The sequence below is a fragment of the Chionomys nivalis genome, chromosome 3 (genome assembly GCF_950005125.1).
Source record: "Chionomys nivalis chromosome 3, mChiNiv1.1, whole genome shotgun sequence".
Taxonomy (NCBI): domain Eukaryota; kingdom Metazoa; phylum Chordata; class Mammalia; order Rodentia; family Cricetidae; genus Chionomys; species Chionomys nivalis.
Genome location: NC_080088.1, coordinates 21,428,218 through 21,437,088, shown reverse-complemented (window position 1 = coordinate 21,437,088; position 8,871 = coordinate 21,428,218).

Here is an 8,871-nt window from a genome sequence, read left to right as displayed (position 1 = left end):
TTATCTCCTTAAGGGAGTAGGAATTTAGTTGGATCCTGAGACTTTTGTTTAGAGTAGAAACATACCTACTTCTCTATTCCTGAAATACAAGGTCTGAATAACCTTGAGAGAACAGAACTCTCTGATCTAAATCTAGGTGGGATCTTTGTTTGCAGTAGAAGCAGACAATAACCTTGAAGGAATAGAGGTAAGTTCCAACTCTCTGACCTTTTTGGTCAAGGTGGAAATAGGCTCACATTTTTGGTCCGCCCCATGCAGACAGGGTAAGGCAGTCACTCATAAGATTCTGGGTAAACTGTTTTTCTGTAAGACAGGTGTGCTTCCCTGGACCTCAAACATAGCTCTACTATTTCAAAACTCTGTTTTATTTGAAAATACAACAGCTTCAATAAATTAGTGTTAACCATTCTTACAGTTTTTAAAGAATAATTGCATGGGCCAAAGAGATGGCTCAAGAGATAAAGCTCTTGCAGGGCAAGTGTTTTGGGTCCCTGGATTCCTTGTGAAAAGCAGAGTAGGCTTCCAGACCTGCCTATCAGTCCCAAGCTCAGAAACTGGAACCGGATTCCCTACACAAGATGATAGATACACTAGCAAAGTTGGTGAGCTCCTAGCTCAGTGACAGAGCCTGCCTCAGTAAATAAGGTAATGAACAATTGAGGAAGACACTCAGTGTCAACTATACCCTCAACATACACACATTCACTCTCTCTCTCATACACACACATACACATTCATACACACACAGTGCACATGTGTGCAACATGCACACTCACTCTCACACCGTGCACATGAGTGAGCACATATGCACACTCATACACATAAATACACATATGTGCAGACATGTATATTCACTCACACACACACTTATACACACACATACACACATACATTTCAAGGTCACTAGCATCTGCCATGGTAATTAGGGAAAAGTATAACCAAGTCAAGAGAAATATTTTTTACCCTTTTAAATCTGCACCATTTCCTGGCCTATGTGGATATATTGTCTTCATTTTAAGAATGTTCAAATCACTGAAAGTTAATTTAAAAGGAAAAAAAAAAGCTGGTTGAACAGTCTCAGTTTAATTCTACTTGTAGAAAAATAAAGGAGGATAGAAATTAGCACCTATCTCAGCAGAGTCCTGAGATACCACCATGTGAGAAGACGGGTATGACCTCAATCAGAAACCACTGCAATGAGATTTCAGAACCAAATATAGCCTCCAAGATGGAGCCGGATCTGAAGTGGAGACAGTCAGTTCTACAGTTGGATTCTCTGGGCTTTCAGATAAAAGAGAGTCCCAAACAATCTCCATTCATATCTTGTATCAATTCCTCTAGGTTTCAGGAATTACAACACTTGACTGTAATGCAGTTTTTCCTAAGAGCACTTATGTAAAAAAGAAAAGAAAGAAAAAAAGAGAAAAGAAAAAAAAAGCCATTTTTAAAGAATTAGGAAAACTTTTACAGCAAAAAATTTGAAACTTAAAAAAGTGGAAAAGAAATTAGAAAAAGAAATTCATGTAGCTCTAGACATAAGAATACATAAACTGAACAAAATGGACATCACACAATTTGCGACTCATATATATTAATAATGCAGGAACTCTATACATTTATTCATAATAATTGGTTGAAGATCATTTGCCATGGTGTAATTGAGCCAGAACTAATTGTTGTTCTATGCACTTTATTTTAATATTATCCTTGTTCATACCCAAAGTTATGCTGTCAGAATTTAATAGAGCCTAATGTCTGGGTTCCACCTCTATGTGCAAGGGATATAAATGGATGCTATGCTTGAACACAATACCTTTAAAAACCCTTCTTAATTCCTTTGCCTTTGATTATGGTGTATATACACTAATTATAAAACCGATAATTTAAATGATTTTGGCTCATCAATTACTGGCACACATTTGTCCCATACAGCCAGGTGTGGTGGTGTATTTAACCTCAGCACACCTGAGGCAGAGGCAGGGGCAGACTGAGCTCTACTACCGTTTTGAGGCCAGGCAAGTTTACATGACGAAACTCTATCTCAAAAGTAATAAACAGATAAATAAAGTAGATTTATTTTGGGGAATGAAAATCATTCTGATTATTTCTCTGACAAAATCTTCAAAACTAATACTGATCCCAGCAAACATGAAACTAAAGAGGAGGCTCTTGGCTTTCTGGACAGCTTCAGACTCCTTGAAAGTTAATTTACTTTGCACAGCCACAAGGTAGGGAGCCTTCATCACCTTCCAGCTGTTTCTGCATGGGAGATGGAGTTTCACAGAACACATGGCACAGACCAGAAAGCTCTGTCACAGAAATACAGGGACAGTATAAAATAAAACATAACAGCCCCCCACTGTTGGACTTGGTACATGGAGATGTCTGAACCTTGCCTCTGCTGAGAAGTAGCTTTGAGAACCTGAATACAATTAGCTTCATAATCCATGTCTCAGGTTCATCATCTTTGAAACAGAACAAAATTTTTCTTCCACTCACTTTTCCGCTGTCATGAGTAGCAAAAGAAATAATGGACTCAAGCGCCGAAGTGGCAAAGACCCCCAAATTTTGCAATGGTGCCAAATACTATTCTTCCTGGGCACAGTTTCTCCTCTAGTGATCTCCAGGCCCCGACTTCAGATCTGAAAATGCACAGGTTCGTCCCCTACAGAAATAAAGTCACCTGGAACAGTTCAGAAGTAAATATTTTAACAAATGCTTTAGTCAGCAGAGGAGCCATTTTATCCAGTTGGAAAGAGCTATCATTCCATTAGTCTATTTGCATATTAATCTACTCGGATAAGGGTCAGAGACTACCCCTCTTTCACTCTATAAAACTCAAAGCTGCAATTGCAGCAATCTACACAGTGAGAACTCTGCTCTGTGAAGTTCTAGTTGGTGATGTAGTTGGGTTAGTATTCAGGCATCTGCACTGACCTGCCCTTGGGTTCCTGACAGGAACGGTCCTCAGCTGCAGCCACTAAGAGCGACCCCCATGGTACTTTCACTCAGTTCCCATTTAAAAGGTGAGTTTTACCCACCTTTCTCTTTCTCTCTCCCTCTCTCTCTTTCGTCGCTCTTGCCCCCAGGAACGGGTCTCTGGCCCCCTCTTTGTCCCCTTACTGCCCCTTTCCTCTCCTCTTCCAGTAAACCTGCTATTGGCCTTCTCTCATGCCGTGACTTTTCTTGGTGGCATTTTAAAAATTACAGCACATGGTCCTTCTGACACTGTAGTGTTCACTATGTTCCAGACTTTGTAAGTGGTGTACATGGTAAGACAGGCCTTCCGACCTCCACCCCACAGCCGTTCCTAACGTTAAAGCTGTTCTGTTGAGATATCACCCGCATACAGTCACACAACTCTGTCCACTGTAACTCACGGACGTTTAAAGTTAAACCCATCATTTTGGAGGTAGATTTTAAAATTGAAAGAGAAGTTTGGGTTATACCTTCCAAAATAAAAAGGAAGAGGGAATAAATGGGTTTTATTTTGCTTTTTACTTTATTTAATTTAATTTAATTCTTTTTTTTTTTTTTTTTTTTTTGCTTTGTAGTCCAGGTTGGTCTGAAGTTTAGCATGTTATTCCCAAGTGCTGGGATTATAGTTGTGGGACACCACACCTAGTTCCAAGATCATTTTGAATCCTCAGGTAGCTATATCCAGGCAGCTAACGAGTGAAAATTATGCTTTGACTGTAAGACTATCGAAATAGGCAAAAAGTTACATGTGTGTGTTTAACTTAGACTCGTTACCATAGCAATTTCTGAGACTTCCTCATTTATTTCAGGTCATAGGTAGCAGGAGCTCGTTTTGTTGAGTACCACAAAACTGTATCTCGCTGTGGGGTAAGGCGCTCTCTTCCTTCCTCTCCACAAAGTACTTTTGATTTATGGGGACATTTCTGATAAAGATCTTCTCCCTTCAGGAAAGTGTGGATGGTGCTGGTACTGCTACAGGACCAGAAAAGCCAGGGAAAAAAATGAGGTCAAACCAAGCAATGAGTCCTTCTTGGCTGTCCCCGCTCAGTCTGGCGAGGCAAAGCAGATCTTGTCTTTATGTTTGCACATGTGGAATTCTCCAGATCTTTGTAAAGAGGAGGGTTTTAAGGGCAAGACAAATATGCGATGCTTTCTAAGAGGCAAAGTCTAAGTACAAATTTAGACTTTACTAAAATAACCAGTTATCTTGTGATCTGATCTTGATGTGTTTTTAAAAATCAGCCAGGGAGATATGTTTTATTCGCGTCTTTTACAGGACAAAATCTCAATAGGTAGTTACTTGGGCACGTGGCATGTGGATTTTGAAAATCCAGCCTGCTTTGGGGTTCAGATTCTTCAGATACTTGTTCAGAGGTGTTTGAGCCTTCAGTTACAAGATGCTTGACTCAGAAACAGCCAAATCCGGCTAACGTACAGTCGACAGGGAGACTTTCCATGTTTGTGGTGTCATTTCCCTCAAGTAACCCTGACCATGGGTCAGCCCTCAGCTCACTGGAGGCTTTATAGCTGTCTTCCTTGGACCAAACTGTTGGATATGCTGCTGGGGTTGCCGAGAACTGCGAGTAAGATGTTTATCTTTTTCTGCATTATCCAACCATGCATGCTTGTTCAGAGAACAAAGACCACCATGTTTGCAGTATGGGACCACATGAACTTTCCAGTCCTGTTTGCTTCCCTAGCCCACCCAAAAGTGGAACCTTCTTTGCCCTTTTAACCCATGAAGTAAGAATGGCACTGGTGGCATTAGGTAAAGAATGCAGCTTATCTGGAGAAATTACGGACACCATATTTTTTTTTCTAATAAGCAAATACAGCACATAACATTTTCCAGGAAAGTTTTGTTAGTTGCAATCAAGGATCACCCTGCACGAAAGGATTGTGCGTGTTTTGGAAATGGCCATGATAGTAAATTTGCCTAGGGGTAAAAAAATAAAGATTCTAGCAGCTTGATGGAATAAAGTATCGTTGAGTTGAACCTGGTAATGCCCCTCCCCATGTGCTTGAGCCAACTGCATCGTTTTGTAATGTGTAAGAGACTTCAGGGTCTGAACTCTGTTGTTTCTTGTGGGAGTTATTTATAGGTTTGCAGTCGATGGTGGTGAATGTTTCTTATACAAGTCACTCTTACTTACTTTTATGGGAATACTCCTGTGGTGTAGTCCACATGGTTATGTAAGTGGTGCAGTTAAGAACTTGCATGCTCTTTCTCAGTTTCTGAATAATATCGTGCTTTTACTAACAACACATTTAAAAAGAGAAACACTGACAGGAGCTGAAGGGATTGTTCAAGTTTCTGATTTTGAACTCAATAAGGAACAGTGTGTTTAGCAATACACTAAAGATGGCATGATGTAACCTCTTCATCTCTAATATGCACACCTGCACATCTCATAAAAGGCATCCTTGGTTTGTACTGGGAATAATGATACATAAACAGCACGACAAAAGAGAGTGAATTTACCAAAATCAGAGAGGCAAGCACTCGCAATAGAATATAACTCCACAAGGAGACGTGAAGGGCCTACAGAACTCTTACATAACCTTCGCTTTAATAAATCTGCAAGGGCAGATGTCGTAGCAGTTGCTGGGAATCTTTCTAAGGTTTCCAGGATGTGTTTCCATCCATTTTTTTTAAAGTACCTACTGTATTGTGCAATCTATAGCCAGCATTGACTAATTTATATTAGGTTGCGTCCTGCGGCTGACTCAGGTTCAGTTCTTCTTAAAGGGTTTCGATGTGGGAATCATATGCAAAAAGGCTTCTCCAGGCTGCACGGAGCAGAGCCTCAGGAAGGTCACAGGGGTCAAGCTGATTACCTCCTCCAGCTCTGGCAAGCTCAGGGCTCAGCTGGGTTACCCAAGTTCACGAGGAGCTATTGACATTCAGCTGCAGTTCTCTCTCATTACCAGATCAGCAGGGAACTGTCTGGGCTTCGGATTAACTCTTCTGTATCCTGTTTCAAGATTTCTGTGAAGCCAGAACCAGAAATGGGAACTCAACTTATTTGTGATTATTATTCAAGAAGTGGGTCTTGGCATTAATGCAGGATCCACCTTTTACAAGTGAAATCAGCAGTACACACAATCATTTCGGAAAGCACTAGATAAACCAGCGGTAGACAAATATATTTGTTTCATGTTTACCCATGCTACAGTCTGAGTTTATTTCTGAAGTGAAAGTACAGGAAGATGTTTAGTGTTCCACTGAAAAGAAAGCAAGTCCTATTTAGTCCTGAATAAATAAAGTTACTATATATATATATATATATACATATAATTTAAAGAATAGTAATTGTTGCCATTTATTGTCTCGTAGAGGTGTGTGTTTGCCCTAAGTTCATTAGCTAGGTGAAATCCAGTCTCAGGGGAGCATAGTCCCCAGTGTAGGTCACAAGCACAGGTATCTGTGTAGCAAGCCTGTTACTTCAGGCTTTGATTTCCTACTGACACATTATGATCTTCTAGAAGTGACTTGTCTGACTCCCTAAAATTATTTGTAAATTGAGAATAATATTTGATGAAGCCACAAAGCACGTTGCTATGGTAACAGCTAGTGGGCTGACTCACTGTTAGAGCTACGGACCACTATAGTGTGACTGTAATGGCCAAACTGCCCTTGTTTATATTCAACTGGCCCAGAATGCGCGTTATGCTGAACCCTTGGTTCCTTTATGCCTGACATCTCTGATAGAATGGGTGGTGAACTGTTCCGAAGTCAGGCCAACTTCTCTTTCCCTACTATGATTTCTTTTTTAAAGTATTGAATTTCTTTTAAGGGCTGAGGACATGTAAGACAAAATCCTTACCCACAAAGGAGCTTAGAGTTTCCCAGAAGTTATGAGCAATACGGTCAGTTCTGAAAATCCAAATGTGTAATTTAGAGCCGTCTTGGACTTTGGAGTTGTTGCCCGGTTTCATTTCTGGCTTTGTCAGATGACTAAGTTAACTGCCAAAACCAAAGATGACTCGTATAGCTTCTCGTTTGTGACTTTGATCCCAAAGACAAACAGAAAGCCTCCGTCTACCTGGTTGGGCCCGACTGGCCATTCTCTTTATTAGCTCTTAGATGACTGTCTGCAATGCAGTGGGTAATGCTAGCTGAGACTGAATTTTAGCTTTGTGTGACCATGTTTTCTCATTTCAACTTCAATCAGCCACTCCTTCCCATCTTTAACTCTCCTCTGGGGTATTTAACTCAACATGCTTACATGAACAGCTTCCCCCAAACACTCCTTTCTGACTTTCTTTAGGCCATGTATAGATTGGTTCTTTACTCCGTTCACAGGCTCCCAGCTTCCAAGTCGTCTTTGACTTCCTGCTCTCCTTTGACCTGCACAATTTTCTCTCCCAGCTGCACCTCATCAACTCTGTGTCCAGCCTGTGCCATCATTTACCATCATCTTCTTAACTTTGATCTGTTTGAGCCAGTCCCGCAATTCTTCTCATTCCTCTGTGATAGGCTCAGAGATCACTGGTTAAATTTTGAGTTTAAGGTGATTTCATTTTAACTACAATACTCTGGCTTGAGTTTACCTTTTAGTCTCCAACTGTGATCTTCTGCTGTTTCCTAGAGCCTTTTTAAGTTTCCCTCTGCCTCTGCAGAGTCTATATGTTCTATGTGTGGATGCCTCCTGCCCTCGGCATGGCATTTGTTTGTCTCCAGTTGATATTCTATGCTTCTTCAAGATTGAGTTCGTATGTACCTGCAGCTGCCACTGATGAATTGTATAGATAGTTTTTCATGGGATCTGGAGCTTTTAAGATGGACTTTTCTTAAGGCAACCGCAACAACCAGTAGTACCCCTGCCTATATATTCCAATTATTTCTAAAGGCCTATGAAGACAAAGGAGTGTTTCTGTCCTGCCCAGTTCCCGCAGTTGTTAAGTCCCAAAGAAATCACACAGAGGTCTACATTACTTATAAATGAACTGGCCTAATAGCTCATACTTCTTATTAAATCTTATAACTTATATTAGCTCATTATTCTTGACTATGTTAGCCACGTGGCTCGGTACCTTATTCGGCGAGGCAGTCACATCTTGCTTTTTCTGAGGCTGGGCCATGTCTGCGGACTGGGCTTCTCTCTTCCCAGAATTCTTGTTGCCCTGCCTCTACTTCCTGCCTGACTACTGGCCAATCAGCATTTGTTTAAAATATAAATGACAGGGTACAGACCATTGTCACACAGTAGAGGAGATTGCTTTTTTTTTTTTTTTTTTTTTTTTTTTTTTGTGGAGACTGGATCCTTTCTGCTATGTAGTATGGTCATTTATTACAATAGATCATTGTAGCGGGAGCTGCGGGCTGTGTTCCTGCCGCCCCAGCTCCTGATTGCCTGGCTAGCTTATGCCCCGAAATAACAACACACAAACTGTATTCTTTTAAACACTGCTTGGCTCATTAGCTCTAGCCCTTACTGGCTAATTCTCATATCCCGATCAACCCATCTCTAATAATCTGTGTAGCACTAGTCTTACCGGGAAAGATTCAGCATGTCTGACCTGGCGGCTTGCTTCATGGCGTCTGGCTCTGAGAGGAGCTGCCCTGCATCTGCCCGGGAGAGGGGAACATGGCATCTGAGCTCACTTCCTCTTCCTCCCAGCATTCTTTTCTGTTTACTCCACCCACCTATGTTCTAACCTATGAGAGCCAAGCAGTTTCTTTATTTTTTAACCAATGACCTTCCTTCATCAGATCATTAAATATTATTTATTAAAAGTATGTAAATGAAATAGAATAAAGGCTATCTATTCTAAATATTTTTGAATATTTCAAATTTTAAGATGTCAAACTTTGGTGAAATTCATTTCATCCATCAGTTCCTCTACTCGAATTTTCTAAAAAGTGAACAAGAGAAATCCAAATTAAAA